The 23535-nt window shown below is 43.6% G+C and overlaps 1 protein-coding gene across 1 annotated transcript in view; it reads left to right on the forward strand.

Moving 5' to 3' along the window:
* Positions 1-460: 460 nt before the first annotated feature.
* Positions 461-23535, forward strand: part of RAF1 (Raf-1 proto-oncogene, serine/threonine kinase) — a 65163-nt gene continuing 42088 nt past the window's right edge. Inside the window, exon 1 of the mRNA XM_017737306.1 lies at positions 461-694. The gene's annotated coding sequence lies outside the window, so the exon portion shown is untranslated. The remainder of the gene's footprint in view (positions 695-23535) is intronic.

Consider the following 23535-nt stretch of genomic DNA (forward strand, 5'->3'; position numbering starts at 1 on the left):
TTGGAAGCCAGCTCACACAGATCTGTTGCGGGACAGACCTTTCGGCATCTTCGATTTCTATTTGCTTACCCCTAACCCTTCCCAGCTCTTCTTTCCATTCCGAGGAGCTCCCCGTGCCTCCTTTCCCAAGCCCTGGGATCCGGGCAGGGTTCGGGCTCCCTGCTTGTGCCCAGTGCCGGGGTTTGTGCTCTCGCAGCGTGCTGATCGTGGCTGCGATTCCTGGCTCGCAGGAACTCGGGATCCAGTTACATTTGCTGGCGTCAAGCAGGCTCTGCAGACCACTGTGAAATACTGCAGCTAAAAATAAAAGAATCAAAAAGTACAAACCCGAAGAGAGCGGGATATTAAAATTCCAGGAAAGCTGTAGGAAAGGCTGGAAGAGCAGCCCCGGGGGAAAACACCAGCATTATGGGGCAGTTTAAATGAAACCTCTGGGGTTGCCTTTTTTAGCCCTGTCACCCGTGTGACCCTGCCGGGCTCAGCCTGTGGGGCCAGGTATTTGTGCCCGCACAAAGAACGCGTTGGAGCCTTTTGGGAAGCAGAACCATTCCCGGTGCCTCGGCTCTCCCCGAGAACTGCTAACCCCGGGTGCATCTGCTTCAGCAGTCCCAGCTGGGTCCCTGTGGATTTTCCGTGGATCCAGAGCTCCCCGGATGGTGCCCGTGGGCTGGCTGGGTGTGGGAACACGGTTCTGGTGAGTGCCAGGGGGGCCGGGTGGGGGCGATGGGGTTTTCACAGCTTTTGCAGCGCTTTCAATTGTCTGGAAGATTAATAATGGATCTGTGACTCCAGGCTAAAGGGTCAGGATTAAATACTTGCCGAACCTGCTTCCAAAGGTTAAATTAATTAGTCTGCAATCAGATGGAAAAGCCCCAGTGCTATTTCTAAAGGGAGGTTTATGAATTTTGTATGAACGATTTGGTGGAAATTTCCACATTTTCTAAGGAAAATTCGTAATCTAATAATCTTTGAAATTGTCGTTTTCTACTTAAATATTAAAGCAGCACAGGGATTCATGTTCACAAGGTACAAAGTTGTATTTTGAGGTGTGACTGCCCTTTCCTGGAACAGCACCGTTCCATTTCAGGCTTTCAGGCTGCGTGCCTTTGACTTGTTTGCAAAAATCCTTTCTAGATTTAATCGAAGCCTCTTTGCAGGAGACTATTTCTGCTTCCCTTTCTGATGCTTTGAGACGAAACCCGCGAGGAGTGTGAAAGTGAGGTTGAAAAGTAGCTGCGTGTTTGCATAACAGTGAATTATATCCGCACAGTCCCGGCGTTCCGATAGCCCATCTGCACCGGGAGCTCCCTGCATGTAGGTCAGGAGTTTCCAAACCATGGCTGAGATTAATGTGCATTAAGGCCTGCGTTTTCCAAGTGTGCCACAGTTTAATCCTGGCCCTCATTAGCATTTGGTGAGCGCTGGGGAGTTCTGCTGCTCCACGGGAGCAGCCTGTGCTCAGCCTGGAGCAGCCTGTGCTGCTCAGGGATTGCAAAGTCCCGTCTGCAGCTCGGGCTCCTGCAGGGGATGGAGCAATGGGGCCCAGCACCTTGCCCTGTTAGGCAATTTTGAGATTTGCTTTGGTTCTTCATCTGCAGAGCAGCAGCTCACACTGTGCTTTCTGGAGGAAGCTGGAGGGGATCTCAAACTGCACAGGTGTTTTTGATGGAATCACAGAACATCCCGAGTCAGGAGGGACCCACAGGAACATCAGTCCGGCCCCTGGCCCTGCACAGACGCCCCAAATCCGCCGTGTGCATCCCTGGGGGCGCCGGGCGTGGCTATCCCCAGCACTTGGGTGTACAGTGTATGATGTGTGTCACGCTCTCGGGCAGCTTCCAAACCTGCCTTGCTGTCTTTATGAGCTTCGTGCAGCTCCAGCTGTTATTGAGGAGCTTTCCTTTCGGCTGAAGCTCTGTTTCACAGCAATCAGCTCCGTTTTTGTTAAAAGAGTTGCCTGGTGCAACCCCGGTGTCTCCACATTCATTTTCCAGCAGCAGGTGCTGGGAACAGCTTCAAGGTGTGCCCAGGGTGCAGCCAGAGCTACCAACATCCTCTGGGAATTGGGTAGAAAACCCCCATTATTAACTGAAAATCTCCAATGTTTACTGACCTCCTATTAGCCCTGTACTGATTTATTTTAGGCTCACCTCTCCTCTCCAGCAGAATTAGAATTGCCCCTCCAAAGACCTGGGCCAGACTCACCTTTACTGCTTCCTGAAGTCATTAATTAAGGTAGCAGCTAATTTTGTGTAGGATCCTTTGGGTTTTTTTGCTGTATTTTACAGAATGATTGCTGGAGCAAGTTGGATGTGTTGCATCTTGAGTGTTACTGGGGCTGGACAGCAGCCAGAACAACCAAGGAGCAAAACTTCCAGGCAGTTTTCTGTATCTGCAGTAAAAGTCAAGTCTGCAGCAAAGTTATCTGAGGAATTCAGGCTGTGAACAACAAATGGAAAGGGAATGACACAGATATAAGGAAAGAAAAAAAAAGAACCCACCAAAGTGAGGCATTTGATGATTTTGGACAGTTTCCTGCAGTTATATCACTGCATTGCTATTATTCCTCAGCAGAATCAGAGCCAACAGATTGCACTTGAGCAGCAGCCCCAGTCCCGTTCCCATTCTCTGGCAGCCTGGGGAAATCCAAGTGGGCTGAGAGAGGTGGATCAGAGGTGATTCCCCACCCTTGCCCATTCACACCATGGTCAAGGACCAGAATGTTGTGGATACTTCCCAGGATTTTAATTGCGTTGTGCCTCATCTTTGGTACAGTTTGTTGAGTATTCCATGGCTTTTTTAAAGAATGAGGGGACTGAGCTTACTGTGTTCTGAATGTCAGAGCACATTTCAAGGGGATAAAAACCCCCATTGCTCCATGAGCAGCAAGACTAAAGCAGTTTCACCACAGATTTGTGTGGTCTCGTCCCTAAAGCACCTCGGCTCCCCAGTATGATAAATAAAGATATCTGAACTGTGGTCCTCATTTCAGGGGGCAAACCCCTCTCATCGTGGGGCTAATTCAGCCTCAGGTGCATGGGCACTGGCCAGCCTGCTGCATAAACAGGATATTTGGTGCCTGAGTTCTGTCTTTCCTTCAGCTGAGGAATGAACATGGTTCCGTTTTCTGTCTTCAGTTGCTGACTTCCAAGAAACTTTAGAAAATTAATTATTTTTGAGGCCTTGACTCATATGTCAAATATGTATGAAATTTGGAGCAAGAGATAGACTGAACCATTACATAAGCTTCCTCTCCTTAGGAAAGCAACCTAATCAAGCTTGTTCCATAAAAACTCCCCACCCAAATGAGTGGAAATGGAGGTTTTTTACAGACACAGACCTGTGCCAAACAATAGCCATCAGAACCCCTTTGCCCAGTGTCCTTTTTCTTGGCAGAGACACCTGCTTGTGTTGGACAATGGAGCACACTTTGTCCTCAGTTTTGAAAGAGGAGTTTACAAGTTAAGTATAATGTCAAGTTATATTCCCAATCCAAATCCTTGATAAACTACCATTAATCAGGCTGGGGGAGAAGGAATAACAAAATGGGAGTGTATTAAGTTTTTTCCCCAAATGTTTTGTTGCTGTGTTTTCCCCTCTAAGCTCCAAAGCCACCCTGTGTTTCCCTCCACTGACAGGTAGCCCATGCAGCCTCAAAATCTGAAGCAAAAAGGTTGGGATGAGTGTTTTGGGCACTGCATGTTGGATTAATGTCGTTGGCTCCCTGCCCTGCATCCCCTGGTGAAGTCAGCACTCCCTCAGCTCCTGCTGAGTGTGGGCCCTGTTGTCGTTGATGTGGTCGCTGCCTCCTTCATTTCTGACATTTCACACAAAATCTGACATTTTTCCCATTTTTTTTGCATGTTCCTCTGGTTTGGATTGTGCCACATGCTGGGGTGCTCTGTGCTCCTTCCTCTGTCTGGGAGAACATGAGAGTAGTGGTGTGCTTTTTCCCCTTAGCACATCCCTCCTGGGAATGCCCAGCGGGGTGGTGGTGCCAGAGAAAGCCCCAGAGAGGAGCAGAGCTGCCAGCAAAGCCCAAGGATGGAGCAGCATTCACTCCAAAAGGAGCTGTGGCACTGCACTGATCCTTGCACAAACCCCTTGCTCACACAGTTCTCCCCCAAAAGATGGGTTGGGCTTATTCATTTTGAATCATAGTGCCCTGAAAATTTAATGAAATACTTCTTCATTTTGATACTCAGGATGATATTAACTTTTAAAATCAGTTGAATAGCAGCAGATTCAGTTTGACACTCAGGTTTAAGACTTGCTCATTTTGATCCCACGAGGTGTCCAGAAGTCCCTGCTTGAAGAACCTCATGTCTGAGGGTCCTTTGCTTGTCCCCTCCTTTGGATATTCTCAACCAGGAGTCACTCTTTCTCCTTGCCTCAAGTATTTTGTTACCCTGGAGTGTATCAGGTAGCAGGAAGCGTATCAGGCGGTCAGGAGAGAAACCTTTTAACTTTGGAGGCTGCAGAGAAAGATTCCAGAATTCTGTCACAAGGTTTTTTTCTATTCTATCTTGTCCCCCGTTCACTTGCAGTGCAAGAAGGAAGTATAACAGTTCCATAAAGAATGTGGACTTTTATACAGAATACATCCCCCTGGTGCCCAAACGCTCTGGTATGTGAAATGACTGTTTGCTTAAGAAAAGGAAAACAAAAAATGCAAAGTTTTGGCAAGCCCTGGCTTTGCATGCCCCAAACCCCAGGTAGGCACCTGCACAAATATTGTTTGCATACAAATAAAACCGTGAACACAGAGGTAGAGAAAATAAATCTAAAAGCTGAAGCACTCTGTAGGAGCCAAGCCCCTGCTCTCCAACTCTTTCAGGGTGTAATTATTGAAATAATTACTGCAGGGACTGTATTAAAGGAAAAAAGAGAATAAACATTTTTGCTGAATGCTGGCAGGTTCACACTCTGGGGCTTCACTGGCATTTTTAACTCAGTGACTGAATTTGAAGCAGAGTATTTTTGGCTGCACTTGCAGGTTGTTTTTGCTTTTGTAAGATGTCTCCACACCCCCTCCAACCTCTCCACCCACTGTCTCCAGTGCTGCTGGAAGCACCACACACACAGAGACACCCCACAGACTGGATTATCTTTTCTTACTTTCACTTCTTAGCACGGACATGGGAATAATTTCACTGGTTTCACTTGAATTTATAATCTGCCTGCCCACCAATTCACCAATACCTAAACCATCTGGCTGAAACTTGACTTTCCTCCCATAACTTCCATAGAGAAAATGATTTCAGACTTTCTGTTAGGAAATCTGTGGTGGATTTGAAATGAACTTTGTAGTTATGAGTACTAAAAAACACAGAACAGTTTTGGGTACAGAGGCTTGAATGCTGAGGCAGGGAAAGCAGTGCTGCTGTCTGGAGTAAAGGCTATCCCAGACTTTGTTATAAATCCTGGCCTTCCTGTGCATTCCAAAAGCCAAACTCCAGGTGCTTGGGATTGAATATTTTCCTGGTGTCTTGTCTACTTCCCCACATGTGCAACAAGACCGAGGCCACAATGAAAGCAGGGGCTTGATGCCAGCAGGAAGAAGAATGTTTCTCAGAGTGAGTAAAAGGAGAGGAGTTGGTGTTTTCATATTTCAGCCCTTTTTCTGGTTGCCACAGACCCACTGTCACTCCATGCTCCTCTGCATTTAATCCTGCAGCCTCCTCCCCACTTTCACACGGCTTTGGCCTTGACCAGCTGCTCATTAACAGCAGAATCTTTTCAAGCTGAGACAGTGGAGGATTCCTTGTAATGCCTTTGCCTGAGTGCAAAGTGCCCAATGCAAGAACAACCCTGATTTTGCAAAAGGGGGAAGACAAAGTGTGTCAGGCTGAATTGCTCAGCACCTGGAGCCAGTGGGGAGCAGCAGCAACTGCGATTGCTCACTGGGGCTCTTCTTGCCTTATTAAATCAAGTCAATACTTGCTCAATGATCAGAATCTCTCCCAGTTTTGGTCTTGTGCTGGAGCTCAGAGGAGGAGGCTTCACAAAGGCTTTGCTGTTCTCCTCCTAAGAGGTAACAAACGGTGTGAAGATGGAAGCAGGAGCGATGCCTCCTGCCCAGGGATGTTACTGAAACCTGGGTACATGGAAATTCATTCTTCCTTGGTGGTGGCAACTCCCAAGCTGAAGTCACCTGTAGCAGATGAGGAATTCCTTGGGTGTACCAGATACCTCACTTACCTTTGGGGAGATAGCAGGAGAAATTACAGGTTAGTGAGCCAGTTCAAAAGGGAAAAAACCCAGGGCAATTAGAGAGCCCTTTATAGGCAGGAGATGAATACCTGCCAAGCTGCATTCTGGGGTGCTGGGATCAGCTCCCAGTGCCAGCAGATGACATCCAGAAGTGCAAGGCTTTGATTTTGAAATGATACACATAAATATATACACACACACATATATTTTATCTGAGGGAAGATTGTAATCGCTGTTTAATCAAAGGTAGAGTTTCCAAGGTGCAGAAGGAACTCTGCTCTTCAGATTATAAAGTTGCATATACATTTATAAATCTTGTTTTGTTGTTTCAAAACGTGGATATGGTTTTACTTTTACTCACAGTATGTGATATATTGGTGAGTACAAAAATATAAGGTTCCTGTCCTGAGAAAGCCATTTAATGTATGATAAATTGGGGCTATTTTATTTATTTAAATTTTCTTTTTTATTATTTATAAATTTTAGCTGTGAAAAGCATTTAAACGCCACAGTTAATTTTACACATGGGCTGGAGACAGCTCTGGTTCTTTGTGTGGAAACACAAGGTGTGCAAGAGACCCTTGGGACAGTTTTGTGTCCCTTTTGAAGGTATTCAGCTCACAGAGTAAATAAACAGTGCTTGGAACTAGGCAGGCAGATATTGAAGCCTATGTTGAGCAGCCAGAACTGGGGAATTTACCCAGTCCCTGCAGTTAATTTACACACCAGGGGATGTGCAGTCTTGCTGGCTATGTCAGCTCTTCCTCTGCCCAAATTAACTCCTTCCATCAAAGTTTTCACCCCATACTGTGAGGGGTGGGTGATGCTGTGGGAGGGTATGGGCACGTGGAAGAGGGGATTCTTGCAGTAATTTTTATTCTTGAGAAAATATCACTAGATTGCATTACAGAAGTTGATGTTCCTATGTACTGAGATTAAAAAACCCCAACAGGTTTGATAGTCATTTCTTTCTCCTAATTCAGTTGAAGGAACCTGTGTCTGAAAGGCTTCTAAAAAAGCTCAAATTCATTATATGCTACTTTTTTATTCATTTATTATTCTTGGAGTTACCCAAGATACAGTTCTCTCAGAGGAGCTCAAATCAGTCTAGAACCAGCTCAGTGCAGTTTTGCGTATGTGAGTGAATTAAGGAAAATCGTTTATTCCATCCACACAAGCCTTTCTCTGAGGACACTCTGAGGTCCCATCAGGGCACTTAAAGGTGTCCTGCTGCTGGGTTGTTTCCACAAGGCTGCTCCTTTCTCCTGGACACCAGGAGCTGCACCGAGGGATGTAGGAGTGCAGCTGAACCAGCGGCCACCTGAGCACCTGCTGGGGAAAGTGGCTGCAATGCGAAGGAAGTGTTTGCCCTGGCTGATAATAAAGCCAGGCTGATAACAGCTACCTCTGCAGATAGGCAGCTCTCAATTTCAAAATCGAGTTTAGAGTATCCTGCCTTGCCGACTCCTGCTGTGCCCACTTGCCAGGATGAAGCTGTAAGAACCAGCTCGGTGTGGAGCAGTGAAAAACAACCCCAAACCTGGCTGAATTTCCCCCAAGCCTCCCACCTCAGCCTCCCTGCCAGCTTCCTGGGGTTAATCACTCTCCCATCTTGCCAGCCAGTGCCTCCCACTGTTTGCCAGCACCTTTGTGAATCTGGTTTCTCTCACAGGCTTTGCATTTGGATTCCTTCACATGCTGCCAAAATCCTGCAGTCCTTTCCTCAAAGCCTCAAAATCCCAGAAGAATGCTTTGTTACCTTTTCCTGGTTCCTTCTTTGGCCCCATTCTCCCTACAGACACAGAGCTGAAAGAATGCAGTGACAGCCTCAGCTCTTCCAGGAGAATCCCACCAATTGATATTGGTTCAGGAGCTGATGAAACTGTGAATGAGCAGATGCCACATCAATTCAGAATTGATTTGCTAACAAGGGCTTGGGGGAAATGTATTATTTCACCAAAGAATTTCTCGAATTCTTGAGTGCAGGCTAATGAGGAACTACTGGTACACAAAGTTTTACACGTTTAGGCCTTAATCAGAAGCTTGTGCAATGTTGTTTATAGAATTGTCCAGATTCAAATACGGCTGTCACGCCACTTTTGTAAAGACTAAATAGATGCCATGGCACAGAATAAACACTGATGCCTGATCAGGATGCCTGGAAATGGAAGTGATTACTGACTAAAGTGTTTATGTGTGGACAAAGGTAGCAGAGATGAACCATGGCGTCAGCAGGACCATCATTCTTTGATACAGCTGAAATGAATCCCTGGTGTGAAATGAATCCTTCCCACTAATACTTCTTATCCAGTGCTTGCCTCTCTTCCTATTTTCCACACCCACCACACCTTTATATTATTAACTATCAATTTATATGAAAAAAGGCCCTTAATGCTATTGCTCTGTGCCCCTTTGCTTGTGATAAACTGCTCTAAGTCCCACCTTTCTGCATCCTGCACCTCCAAATGTGAGTATTTGCAGCAGAGACATTCTGTCTTCAAGAGGCAGTTTTTTATTCTCCTGGTTTCAATTACACTCTAAATACTGAGATTATAAAAAGGTATGATCTCACTGCTGAAGTGTCTCCAACCACCAGTGGACTAGAACTGTTTTTCTTATTCAACAAACAAAATGCAGCATTTCACAGCTCTTTTGAACACGGTTGTGGAACTCTTAATTCAATATTGGTAGCTTGTACACCCATATTGTGCTGGATTTTAAAAAGGCCAGAGGGGAAATGAAAATATGCTGGCCGTGTTAGCAGAGGTGTGGTGGTCCCTGCTCTCTGCTCTAGAAACAAGACACAGGATGTTCAAGTCAGGAGGGAAAATTATTGAGAAGCTGGGAATTTAGGGTGCTTGTCCTGTCCGCAGGCACTTTTGTGCACGTGGTGACAAGAGAGCATCCAAGAAAAATGTATTTCCCAAATTGTAGGGCCAGTACCTGTGGCCAGAGACTGAACTATGCAGTCAATTCCATTAGCAGGAATTCCTGAACTGTTCCTGCATCACCAGCATCAAACCTCTTCAGATGCTGCCCTGGGGTTACACATGGAGGGTGCAGCAACACTGTGTGGAGGCACCTCTGCTTTAGTCTTGTTACATCTAGAGGTCAGTAAAACTCACTGGGGTCATGCCAAGCAGAAAAACGTGGAGTATTAGGGAATATGTGTATGTTATATACATTAAAGCTGCTTCCTAGGTTGCCATTCACAATCACTGTTGCTTTAACTCCATCTCCCTGTACGAAACCTGACAGGGCCCTTCTGTGATCACATCTTCCCTTGCAATGGAGCATAAATTGTCAGCACTCAACTGCAAAAAGACTCTTTGTGTGTCTGGTTTGGAGTAAGCACAAAGATAATACAAAACATTCAGATTCTCTTGTGTTCCCATAATTTCGCTGCTCAGAGTCCTGTAAATTATCACTTGATGGGCCTTTAAGATTCTGCTTCAGTGGAATTTATTGGGCAATATCAAAAGCAAGCAAACAAGTTAAGAATGAAACCCAGCTTCCAATCTAAGGGTAGTGTTCAATGCTGAATTGTCCACAGAAATTGTAATTGCTTTCTAGCAGGAAGCAGAAGATGTTAAATCTCTTTCAGAAGTAGAAATTAGTCCTGCACAGATCAAACTCTATTCATATGCAAAGACCACTCATCAATAAATTGCAGCTGCCTGAAAATAACTGCAAACCAGTAGAGAATGCTTATGTGGATTTGTCAAGTTAATTGCTTATGTAAAATTGCATCTGTGGGATGACACTGATGAAACTCATGATTTTCAAATATCTCCTTGGCCTGTAGAGTGATTACTCAAAACGTATTTCTTCAGAAAAGGAACTCATCAAGGATCTTTTGACAAAATGCTTTTTCATTGGGAAATGAGATTCACACCCAAAAGTTTTGCATGGAAACCAATTTATTTTGGTGCAGCTTATGTCAGGGAAGGTCTCAGAGTTCTAACACAAAGTTTCTGGTTTACATGAGGCATCCCTTCATTCCAAATTGTCACAAAGTCTAGGCCAATCACTTGGAACAAAGAAGTTCCAGGATTTTGCTCCTATTTTTGTGTATTTATACAAAGTAAACCAGTTCCATCAGGAGAGACTGAAAGACAAAAAGAAAAAGCGGAAAACCAGCCACCAGAGCTGGGTTTGGGTTATCCCACCTGGGTCTGGCAGAACCTGAGGACTTGGCACATACAAAAGAGACTTTACCCCTAATTTTTGTGGTGTTTTGTTGACAAGTTTCAAAAATGGTCTTGGCTGTATCCTCTAAAACTGCTCAGCCTCTCCCAGCACCGTCCCCTTTCATACTGGGTAGAGTCTAAAAGGCCATTTTCCTCCCTCTCTAGTTATCTTCCCCTCATGGTCTCTTGGAGACATCACTGAAAAGGAGAGATTAAACCTTTTTCTGTTGTTTTGGTGGCTAGCACTCTGCTGTGTGTAGGCCCTCGGTGACGAACAGCTGGAGAATACCTTCAGCTATAAATTTGGTGCTGGGATTACAGAACTAACCTCAAAAAGCACAGGCTGGACCCCAAAATGACCTGCGGAAGAAAACTTCTACCACAGAAAAGAAAAACACACGGAGTTGGGTGTGTATCTATTTATTTGATTATCTGGAGTCTCCTAAATTCATGGAATGCTGTTTGCCTTGGGGAGCAGGCACTTCTAAAGCTGCCTGGCAAAACAAGGCTGCCAGTGCCACCTCAGCTGCAGCTCCACTACCTTCCCTCAGCCAGTGACCCACTGGAGACATCCCTGAGCAATCCTTGTGGGATCCAGCTCTCGTTTGCTGTCCTTATTTATGAATTACATTCCTGTTCCTTGGGGAGAAGGGATAAGGACTGGCCTGGACTCTGGGATACTTTCTGCTTCTTTTTTCCTGTGAGGGCTGGATTCCTGATTCTGCTTCCCATTTAACCTCAGCTGAAAAAAAACCACATTGGGTCTTGAAGGAGAGAAAGAAGGGTCCATCTGCCTTGTGAAGTAATGACCTGGATGCTGCATCCCAGGAGATGGAGGAGCAGATGGTGAAAGGACTGGGAGTGATGAGAGAGCTGGAGCTGCTGGATTTCCAAAAGAATGGCTGGATCACAGGACAGAATCATTCTCTGCCTGGTAAAATCATGAGAAATAACCACACTGCTCTGCCAGAGTTCAAAAGGATTGGTCAGGGACCATCGTCTGTTCTTCAAGCCAGGCCACGATGGTATCACGGATGGGCCACACTCCTGAGGATCCAGGGAAGAATTTCCCTGTGCAGGATCAAACAGCAAGTTATTGATGACTGCCTCCAGGAGATGAGAGCTTAATGCAAACACAAACTTGTATGTGGCCAGAGAATTCAAGATGAATTCCATGTAACTTCTTATTTTCAACTTTCCAGTGGAAGTCTTCATTTTCAAAAATAGCTTTGGAAGGAAAACTACTTGGTATTCTTCAGATCTCCCAGAATGTTAGATGTCAGTGGTGTTTAATTGTGTTTCCCATTAAAGATCAGATGAGCCCAAGCTAAAGAAAACTTCGGACAGCTTGGAACTGAAGTGGCCATCACCTTTATTCTCTAGGAACTTGCTGCTTTGGGATGGCACTTTCAGACATTTACCATTTGGAATCAAATAGTCTCCATAAAAAAATGTCAGGGGGCAGCTGTAACTCCTGCAACATCACCTGATTTTTGTTCCTTCTTTTAAAGGCCGTGGGAAAAACAGGGCTGCTAGGCAGGGAAGGGCAAAGTTCATATCATTTTAATGCCACTCAGTCTGCTGAGCAGTGAGTAACTCTTAATTTGGGTTCTGTTTATGTTTTGGACAGCAAGAGCAGACTGTTTATGCTGCAAGCATGTTGGTGAGACTCTTCCTAGGCAGACATGTGAGATTTTACAGATATTTGGAACAAATGGTAAGTGGTAAGAATGGAAAAAGAAAATCAAACTTAAACCAGAAGCAGTTTTTCCTGAGAGGACAGACATGCAAGTAGATGCTCTTGGAGAGCCTGCCCTTCTGTGAGGAGTTTCTCTACAGGTTGCTGAGAGATTTTTCCCTCTTCATTCCCCACACCCAATGGAAAAGAAGGGAGGCAGATGCCTCAGACGAAGGAGCATGGTTTTGCAGCTGGGATGTTCTCCTACAGGGTGGAGTTTCTTGTGCAGGGACACCTCCACCTGCCTGGCCCAGGGACATCAGTGAGGTTCACTCCTGCTTAACTCCCATGGCTCACTTTGCCTCTCGTCCCCCAGAAGTGGGATAACACTTCTCCAGCTGACTCATGGCTGAAGGGAGAATTTTATGTAGGAAATAGCCGTGTGCAGTAAATATCTCTGTTTTCTGTTCTATGCTCTACAATCCTTCTCCCTGATCCAGGTGGGCTTTTTGTTGTTTTCCAATGTCTCCCTCTTCATGAACACAGTTTCCAGTGTTAGTAAACATTGGAGATCTTTTCCTTGGCAATATTACAGTTATGTCCAGTGCTGGCAGGATTTGGAATGATGAATTTGTCCCTCATATAACCACTGTCAATGCCTCATAAACAGTTGTGGAAGTGTTGAAAGACCTGTTTCCACTGCAAGGATAGGAAATTGAGGCCTGGGGAGGCTGTGGACCCTTCCTGAACAAAGCATCTCCCAAATATGTTCCAGAATGTCAGAACTGCATGCTCATTGCAGTAACACCCAGGAGTCTTGTGATGTTTAGCTTATCTTTTCTTCCTCTTTTCTCACTGAGGGATGGAAGTGTAAAAAGCAAAGAGAAGGAGTGAAGATTGGAGATTTAACTCTCTCTAATGTCTCACAAAACACCTCTGGGATGGCCTTTGCAGCATGATTGATGTCCCAGAGGCTCTGAACCTCTGGGTGCTGCTTTGGGCACAGCTGGGGCATGTTCTGGTGCCCACGAGTGCGTGAGGAGCCCAGAAGGGCAGCGGGTCCGTGTGCTCAGGTGTAGAAGCTGCACTGAGTGGCTCTTCCAGAGCCCCTCACACAAAGCCCAAATCCAGGGACACGTGGAAAACTCACAGCAGAACTGGCAGCTCCACCTCAGCCTTTCTCGTTCGGTGTCACCAAGTCCTGTGAGTTCCTTGGGTCATGTGAGGATGGGAATTGGTCTTGTGAGGATTTGAGAAGTTCCAGCTCCTCTGTGGATTTCAGCCCAGGACAGGACAGGACCCCTGTGAAATGCTGGTTTCCTCCTGGCTGTACACTGCAAGCAGCAGCAGCAGCAAGGCTGGGACAGAACAGAATAACCCAGAGTGAAACGCAGGGCACTGAAAGAGCTCTTGAATTGAGAGTGGTGGTAATAATCTGAGAAACCTCCTTATCTTCTGGGAACAGAGGGAGAACAAAAACAGGACTAAACAGGATTATCTATTTTTACTTTAGTGTGGTCTCACAGTTTTGATGCTTTGGAAGCTCCAGGTGTACAGTACAATAGATATTCCCTGTTACTGCCTTGTTGTTCACACTTTTCCCCAACTGATTCCCACTATCACTAACAAAGTCATTTTGCCATTCTTGGAAATCTCTTTATTGCATTTAACTTAATCTCAGAGCCAGTAAAACATTTAAGATCTGCTAATTTCAGTTACTCCCTTGAGTGACTTGACTAAGTACTTTCTGGTAGAGCCACAATTTGAGCCCTTCACTGCTTCAAATCCAAAGCCTTTGTGGTTGTTGCTCATTACCATCTGAAATTTGCCATGATATTGTTGTATATATTTTTATTGTGCATTCTATCTTAAAACCACAATATTTCCTTGTTAACACATAGCTCTATGAAGAGAATTAATCACACTTGAATATTCAGGTATTCCAGAAAAGAAAGCTGGAGTTAATGGAGCTGGATAATGAGAGTAACTTTAACCAGCAGGAGCTGTGACAGGCTCCACAGCCAAATGGGGCTGTTGCTGAACTCCTCACTGGTGTCCTGATGTGGGAGAAATGTAGAATCAATTTATGGGCTAATTAAAATTCAAGACCAGTTCTAAAAGATGGACCTGGCAAGTTATGTGCAGCTCATGGCAGAGCCACTTTTTAAGTTTGTTTTGTCATGAAGGACATTCTAAAACTTTTTTTTGTTTCTCTTTCTGGCTGCATTCCATGCTGGAAGGAGCAATAGTTCTTCCATGTGGTTAGCAATACCCACTTGGCCAATGATCTCATGCACCAGGGCTATGGAATGATGCTCTTTGCTGCCATCAGTGATGAACACACTGCATCAACCATTAATTATCTTTAACCTGTCACAGCTCAGCACTCTGGTCTTTTCCAGTATATTCCAATGGAAGTCTCAAGAGTTATTGTATCTTTTTTCCTTTCTTCCTTAGAAATGTTTTAGGATTATGTTTTTAATAAGGGCTCTTTGAAATACTTCAGATTTTGGAGAACCTTATCCTGGAGCATGTTACTGTGGGAGTGCAGGCTGCCCAAACTGAAATGCCAGCACTGCATCTCTGATTTCCTGGGTGTCTTTATTTCCAAGGACATGTGATAGAAAAGCAAAAGCCCTTTGTATTTGAGAAGCCATGAACTGCCTTCCTGAGGGCAGAACCTCCAGGTGGGGTTGCTGGACACTCCATATCTATTCCCTCCTCCAACAGAGGGAATTAAGAGGCTTTGTGATGATGTGTTTAATCAGAAATAAAGGTGTTACCCATCGTTTCCGTGCAGTGATTTCTCTGCTCTGCCACGGGACACTGCTGGAGCACCAGGAGAGCTGAACTGCCCCTGACCTGGGCCACTGCCCTTTGTGGTGCTTTGTGCTTTTCCCAGAGTTTCGCTGAATATAAATTTTTCAGTTTAAAAAAAGCAAGGATTTCTTCCATGTTCACATTACATCACTCCATGTGACTCCTTGGGTGGCTATTTTTGTAGCCTGTGGTGATATCACTGAGTTCCTAGAATCACGATGATAAATTTTAGCACTGAACATTTATTTAGTTGAGGAACTTCTGTATTTTTTTTTTTTTTTTGACTGCAGAGTTCCTCATTGTACTTCTCTTTTCAGCCTGGCTTTCTGCAAACTGTCTGTTTACCACGTTGGGTGGAGTCTGCTCTACTCCCCAGAATACCTGCATGGGAAAATGTTATTTCTCTTTCCCATCCTCTTTTTTTTCCCCCCTTAATTTTATGTATTTGTGAGAAATCTGGCATGACAATCCCATGTGTTTTAAACCTGCTTTTTAAAAACACATTGCACACTTTCATGGGGCTTTGTGTTGCCAGGCTCTGTATAAACAAAAACCCTGAGTTCAACATCTTTTTATATTCTTCATGCACCTTTATTCCAGAAATTGACACTCCAGATGTTTCTCTGGGATTCACCTCTCATTTTCAAGGATTTTCAAGTTATTTTTAGAATTTTTGTAAACACAGCACAGCTTTTTAACCCTTTAATTTAAACCATGTGGGTTTTCTGCTTTACTGTCAAAACTGTTCTAAGTGTTTTTATGTCATATTGGTATTTTTTCTGTGTTGGAGAAGCAACTCTGTGTTTATCCTACTTAATGAAACAAAGGCCAAGCATGGCAAAATGTGCTCTCCAGGATTTTGTGAGGGAACAAGAGCATCACTAAAGCTGAGCCATAATTATTCTGAAAAGCCTAGGCTGTCCTGGCTTAGCAGATCCAGATTCCAACAACTATGGAACAGATGGAGAACAGATCTGCACCTAAATCTTGTGTCCTAAATAGTTTTCAAATTAGGAGATGCACAAGTAATTTATATTAATAATAGATTGCTTATTTTTCACTAATATTGATTTTATCAATCTATGCATTTTGAAGTAACAGCTGAAGGGATAAAATGCTTGCAGGTTGTTTAGCTCAAAGATGCTATTCTAGAGACTCAATGTAATCTAGAAATTTTAATTCAAAAAACCCAAAAACAACTAAAGGGATCTTACCCTCCAAATCTGAACAGGATGAACAAGGAGCAATATTAGCTGCCAAGAAGTCATTGTGTAAGTCATAGTGTAAGTTGCTTCTAAATGGCAATTTAAAAGCCCTTGGCTCTGGTATTTCAAATATAAAATCATAGCAAGCTGAACACAAATCCCAAAAGGCAACTCAGAGAAAGCATAAAAGACTTTCAAATGCCCAGCAATAGAAAATCAGCCTCCAATTCAGGAAAACCTTTCATTGATTGCTACATCACTGGAAGTCAGAGTGGGAGAAAACCCTTTTCTGTTCACACACAGCACCCTTCCTGATCACCTCTCACTGGATTTGTCGTGGTTTGATAGAGAATATCTGCAAATACCCAGCACAGTGCTGACTTTCTGAGTTTCTCTAATTCTCACTCAAATCTTTTCAGTCCCTACAAGATGACTATAGAGGCATGTGAGTGGTGCTTGTCCTATGGAAATAACTGTATTTTTTCTCTCATCCTTTTCTCTCCCAGCTGAAGACTCCTAATGCAGTTAGGTGCTTATCATGTAGGAGCTGGTTTCTATCTCTCCAAATCCCTGGTGCTCTTTTCTCTTCCTCTTAATTTTGTTACACATAAATTGCAGGGCACAAACAGACCTTCCTGCTGTGTTCAAAATGTGGTACAGCCTTAAATCCTACAATTTAAGTAAATACTCTCTTCTGTTCTGTTGTCATCTCTCCCCCATCCTAAACTCCTGATGTTGTTTCTTGTTTTAACCATTGCTGAGCACTGAGCTGGCATTTTTAGGGAGCTCTGCCCAGTAAATCCCACCTGTCTTTATCTGGTTGACAAGAGCCAAAGCAGAACCCCTGGCTGCTAACACACAATGCAGGCTGTCTTTTCCTAGACCGTTGCTTTGCATCCACTTGCATAAGGTGGAATCTACTATTTCATCATCTAATATTGCACTTTTTCAGTGGCTGCGTTTTAGCTTCAAGCATCTTGAAAATTTTGTTTATCAGCAAATTCTCTTGCCTTCCAATTTACTCCTGCTGTTATTTTTTATGACCTTTTGAAGAAGTCACATGGGCTTTCTTCGAACAGGCTAATACCTGTGGCAGGTAAATTAATTATAATGTATATGGGATTTTGAACAATGGATTAAAAAAGAATTAACAGCTTGAGCTCTGACTGTACATCATGATACTGCTGCTCATGTGAGCGCGATAAACAGCTGAGTAAGCAGGGCTGGCCCTTGAGATCTACTTTGCATATGCAAAAGCTGCTCTTTGTGGGATCAGTTTCCAGCTGCTCAGGCTGCAGTTTCCCAGCCAATAACTCGGCTCCGTGGGCTGCTGCCAGATGGGGAGATTCCAGTCCCTGCACACCTCAGCCTTCCCTGGCCGTGCTCACGGAGCGCTGCGATGGAGTTAGTCAGGAAAACATCAAATCTGACTCACGGTGCGGTGCCCTGAGCGCCGATCCAGGGTGCGAGAGGCAGAGGCTGCAGCTGGGGCTGCAAGGGGAAAAGGGGCTGTCCCTCTGGCACCCTTTGGATTTTAGCTCCTCGTCGAGTCTTGTTTTACAAAATATTAACTTATTTGAAAGACTGTCCAGGTTTCTGCTGCAGCAGAACAATCCCATTTACTCAGGATACAATTGTACTGTTAAACTGCACCTCAGCCCTAAAGCATAGCACTGCTCCTACTTTTTATTCACGGAAGGAAAGATGAGGCTCAGAGAACTTAACCAAACCCTGGTTTTCTCCATGTTGTCTTAACCAAATCCTGGTTTTCACACTGCTGCAGAGGGAAACTTGAGCCCTTGACAGAGCCATGGACTGCTTGTCTGCACTGTCAGACCTGTGAGAGCATCACTCGGGAGGAGGTTACACTCACACCGCTGCTGCTGGAAGGGAAAGCTTGTGCCTGGAAATTAAGCCAAAAATTGAAATGTTCTCTGAGGAAATACGAAGCCTGACTCAGTTAATCCGTCTGATAGCGTGAGTCTAGTAAGAATAACTCGCCAAGCTTTTTTAGCTTAATTCTGTGAGTTCTCTGAATGGAAAGGCACCCCCCTCAATCCCGAATGCTGAATACAGAATACCAAGCCCAGGGGAAGCTTAAAAATCCAGCAGTTGAGGCTGTTTGAAGGTTGATGTTGGTGGAACTGAAGGAACTGCATGGCACATCAACAGCTGCTTCCCTGGGACACACTGCCTTTCCTAATGACATTCATTAATTTGAGAATGCTAATGAAGACCAGGGCTGTTATGCCTTGTAGTAAATAGTTGTGGCAAGAACAGTATTTATAGGGCCTGCTGCTTTGAAAGTTTTCTACTGCATTCAGTCACTGTGGAAGGATAATTCTGTACTCTTGCCTTCTGTGATAAAAGTTTTCTTGGAACTGCTGTTCTTTCAGTGAGGAACGCAGTATTGAATGGAAAACTACCAATTTTCATAAGAAAATAATTGTTAATTTTAACAGCCTGCATAAAGGATTCTTTACAGTACTGTTCAACTTCAGCTACCTAGGATTTTATATCTTTGTCAAGTCTTTTACAAAATAATATTTTCAATATGTTGTTATTCTTTGAAAGCCCGCCCAGGTTTCTGCTGCAGCAGAACAATCCCATTTACTCAGGATTAGTAAATTCTACAATACCAGCTCCTTCCAAGTAGTGCTTTCAGACCAAAAACTGCAAAGTAAAGGTGATTAGGACATCTTGGCTGCTTGCCAAATTCCACAGCAGGCTTCCTTGGCAATTATCATCCCAACTGTTTCATGTGAGTTGTTCTGCAGCAGTCGCACCTTCCTCTAGGAAAAGAGATTTTACAGAAAGGGAGTCTGAGCAGTTCCTACCTCTCGCCTATTTCATTATTTATTGTTCCATATCACTACACAGCAGTGGCATATTTTGTGTAAATTCTTTCCATTACTCACAAAGCCACACAAACAGCTCGGAGCTTTCCTCAGAGAATTCTCAACTTCCTGCAAAAACAAGCAACAAAAAGCTACCAGGAAAAGTAACCAAAGACTTTTATTCACTTGAGTCTATTTCCTATCCCTAAGAGAAACTAGGATTTTCCACGTGCTTAAGTTAAATACTCAAGTGAACTACATTACATTAAACTAAATAAATCCATGCTATTTTGTTGTGTCAAATACGAGAATGGATCCTATTTCTTATCTTTACCCAAAGACTTCCTAAGGTTGCTCCAGAAATGGGAATTCCTCTTGAGTAGCTCTGTTTTATACAGTCGCAATAATACACTTTACTCTGATAGACCTAAAAATCTGAATTTAGGCATTTGGTTGTAATGGAAATATCCTGAACTATCCTAGGTATAAGAAAAGCAGGAGTGACAATTTATTTCATTTTATAATATATTTAATTTATAATAATACATATACTGCATATTATAGTTAAAATATTATTAAATTTGCTTATAAAGCATGCAATTTTTATTTTGAACAAAACTATGTCTACAACCATCAATACTTCTTTAAGAATAAGTGCAGTTGACTGTTTTCAAAAGGTAAGTGAAGAGGAAGAGGGGGAAAAAAGAAGGCAAATAATTTTGCTTGCATTCTTGTCAGCCAAAAGCGTGATCCTACTTGAAAACTTGATATATCAAAATCCATTTCTTGAGGAAATAATTTATTGCTTTGTACTGAATGTTTCACCCAAATATTTAGTAAAAATAGCCAATCTTGAAGTCTGAAAGCTACAAGAAGTTAGATAATTTCCCCAGAGAGTGCTGGGGCGAAGCATCAGAAGATTGCCTGCACCAACATATCTCTGGTCACACTGTTCCTCATCCACAAGAATAAGGTTTTCACAAGAGGAGGAGAAAGTCCACTGGGATTTATTCTCAAAAGACAGCCTTGAAAGAGGTGTATCTGTCAGGTGTGTCCTGGGGAGATGTCTCAGCCCTGAAGCTCCCCAGATGGCAACAACGCCTCGGAGTTTCACCCTCCTTCCCTCAGCAGAGCCTTGGCTTTCCTGCAATTCCAGAGCCACCAGAGAGCCCCCGTGCCTGTGCCACTGCAGCGACACTGCTCAGAATGAAGGTGATAGCATGGGATCTGTGTAAGAACTGAAATGGGGGGATGCTGAAGCCATCAAACCCCAAGTTGGAATTATCAGTAAATGCATTATTACACACTGGCAACAAAACATTGCTATTCCTTTCCATCCATTCAGCGTTGTATGTGATAAGAGGGAAAAAGAACCTTTTATTCTAGAAGTTAGCGTGTGAACATAGAATCAGTTATTCTAAGTAACAAATACTTACTTTATGAAAAGCAAAGGCTTCAGCTTGGCTTAGATTTTGCTTTTTTGGGTATTTTTTGGCCTCACTATCAAATTAAATGGATGTCTCAGCAATAATGTTCCAGCAGTTACTCAAGTCCTTATGTCACAGTTCCATTTATAGGGAGGGCAGAAGAAAGCCTTGCATAATTTGTTGCTAATGCAAAGCTTCTGTCTCCACCAGAAATAGGTTTGAGGGTGAGGAATGTCTGAATAAATGAATGTGAATACCTGTGAGTATTAGATGTGTATCTCCAAAGTATTAAAAGTACTCAGGTACAAGCAGACATGTCCACACTCATTTCTCTGCAGTTGCTGAGATTGAACAAATCTCCTAACGCAGCACACTGGGCTCCTGCACTGAGCTCCAGCAGGAGACTTGTATGTTTGCATTCCTTTGGCCTGATGTCTTTGCTAATTACTGCTCAAGTAATTTACTTGTTTTGCTCATAGCATTGTTTTGGGTTTTTATTATCTTGCAAAAAGAAATTAAAAAAGAAGTTCTTTCAAAAATAAGACCAAAGTGAACATCTTGTATTGGAGGCTTTAATCATAGTTCAGTAGACTTTTGTGTTGTAGCAGAAGCACGTCCTGATGTACATAATCAACCTGATTACCACTGTCCAGTCTGAGAAATGAATGTGCAACAGCAAAAAAGGCCTCAGCAAATGAAACATCTGACAAAAACATCCCTCACCTTTATAATCAGACACCAAACGAGCCATATCCATGTGCAAGTTTTTAAAACATAGCACAGCTACACTGGTGTACCATGTTAGAGCTTCCCAGGGGGAATCTCCCGATGCCTTGTGCTGGGACAGAACAGTGCTGGCCCCTGTGAGGGATGTGTCCATCAGCGCAGAGGGAAATGTCCCCCTGTGCAGCTCAGTGGAGCTCTGCCTGCTCCGTGCTCTGGACAGGGCTGGGAGGAACCTACCCTTGTGCAGCCACCAAGCCTCATCAGCTGCATGACCAAAATCCTGCCCTGCTGGCACATTTTCCTGAGTGAGCTGCTGCTGAAGGCAGGTGCTTGCAACATGAGTTTTAATTGTCCTAGCCCTCAAAGCACAAATTGCTCTATAGGACACGGAGGACAAGAATCAAAGGCCGGCTACAGCAGGGGTGTATTGCCAAAAGTAACGCAGCCCTTTGATCACCTATCTTTGTTTATCTGAATGTTTGAGATGAACTTGAAAGACAATGGATAAATAGGCTGCAGCTGAAAGCAAGATAGCTTTTTTTTTCTTATTTTGCATTGCTTTTTTGTACCAGAATCCAGTTAATGAGAGTTGCATTTCTCTCAGCGCATGAATGCAGGCACATGGCTAAAATGGACTTTTGTCTTCTTGCTGCCTACATGAACCTTTGAGTGGTGCAGGTATTTATGACCTTATAGCCACATGCTAATTCGTGTGTGTTATCTGGGAACAGCAGAGCTGCAGAGCAGTTGGATGGATTCACTGGCTGCTTTGGGTTTCCTTGTCTCTGGAATCTGCCTTTGATAAAAGCCGAGAGTGACGGCGGCAGGGCAGCAGTGAGGGTTTCTGTGCACAACACAAACACATCACAGGGAGAGCAGAAAAAACCTCTTGGGCTTTTTGATGAAGAGACAGAACAAATATGATTCGTGAAGAGATAAAGGAAGGTTTGTGTGTTTTTCAGCTACAGTCTGATACATGTGTGCACAGCCTCCTATCTTACCCTGTCACTACTCATTCCACACTCATGATTCCTCACAGAAAAATGAAATTTTGTTGTCATCCTGTACATTATTAAAATGAACAACTGCAATTCTTCTGCTTGTAGAGAAACTAAATATTGAATGGAGTTCATTTACCATGAGAAATTGTCAATGCACAGCTTAATGCCACACTAAATAAGATGATAAATCCTTTATGTAGCTCTCTATCAGGTGTAATTGCTCTGCTGCAGAAGAGGTTTTTAGGGTATGTTCAGGCTGGGTTCTAAAAATGTTTGTCAGGAAAGAGCTATTTATGCTTTGTTATTTTTAAACTGCAGTACCTAGCTCTGAAGAGATTTTGTTGTGGTTAGACTTTTTCAGAAAGTCAAAATAAACCAAATAAACCAGTTTGGTTAGGTTTCAAAAATAGAATACATGTGTAAATCAAAGTGCTTTATTTATTGTCTCTGCAGTAGGAATGACTGTTTAAAAAGACACAAATTATAGCCTAGATTTTAAATTTTTTAAAATATTTTCCTCTTTTTGGATCTCAAAGAATGCTTATTCAGACTGACTTTTTATTCACTGTGCAGGTGGCACTCATCAGTTCAGCATCTCCACATGAAATTTATAAAACATTATTCTAAAATTATTTCCATGCTTTGATATTCTCAGTACCCAGTGCTATCCCAATTAACCTGGTGCATTTGTCTTGTGCTCTTTGAAACTTCCTATGTTCTGAAAGGAGATTTACCCAGACTCTCAATCCTTTCCAAAATTATTTGGAATTTAACTGCTATTCCTCCAACACTTTCCCAGCTATGGGGAAAAACCAGTTATGGTCATAACTGATAAAATACATCTGTACCTGTCAGCCACAGCTTCACAGAGAGCACTTTGAAGCCATGTGGCTTCGGGGATATTTTCTATTTGATTTTTCTCAGCTGGTCTGTACAAACAAATGGGGGCACCAAGGTGTGGGACAGCAGAGGACTCAGAGGACAGGGGCTGGGTCATGAGGGAAAATGGTTTGTGAGCAGGACCTGCACTTGAGATCTCAGGTTTCAAAGCTCTGAGCAGCATTCTTGCATGTCACAGCTTCTTGTCACACCAGGAGAAAGTTAAATCTTGGTCATAAGTGCTGCAAATGACTATCTAAAATTCAGGAAAGCCGCTTAGCTCAGCCTGTCTGGAGAGGAGCCTGAGAGAACTGGCTGGGGGAGAGCAGTGCCTCTGAATTTTCCTAGAAGCAAATTGCATTTCACTGAAATTGGAGAGCCAGCAATGCTCTGCTGCACTGCACAGAACAAGGCCAGAGACACTGGATATCTGCAATACCATAAATGACAGCAGCAGCTAATGCAGGACTGGAAACTGCTGGAGAGTTTGTTGAAAATTCTAAGAATCTTTCATGTAAGATTATCAGTGAGGAAGGGCTAAAATAACTTTATTTTTTTC

Source organism: Corvus brachyrhynchos, unplaced genomic scaffold, assembly GCF_000691975.1.
Source record: "Corvus brachyrhynchos isolate BGI_N302 unplaced genomic scaffold, ASM69197v1 scaffold266, whole genome shotgun sequence".
NCBI lineage: Eukaryota > Metazoa > Chordata > Aves > Passeriformes > Corvidae > Corvus > Corvus brachyrhynchos.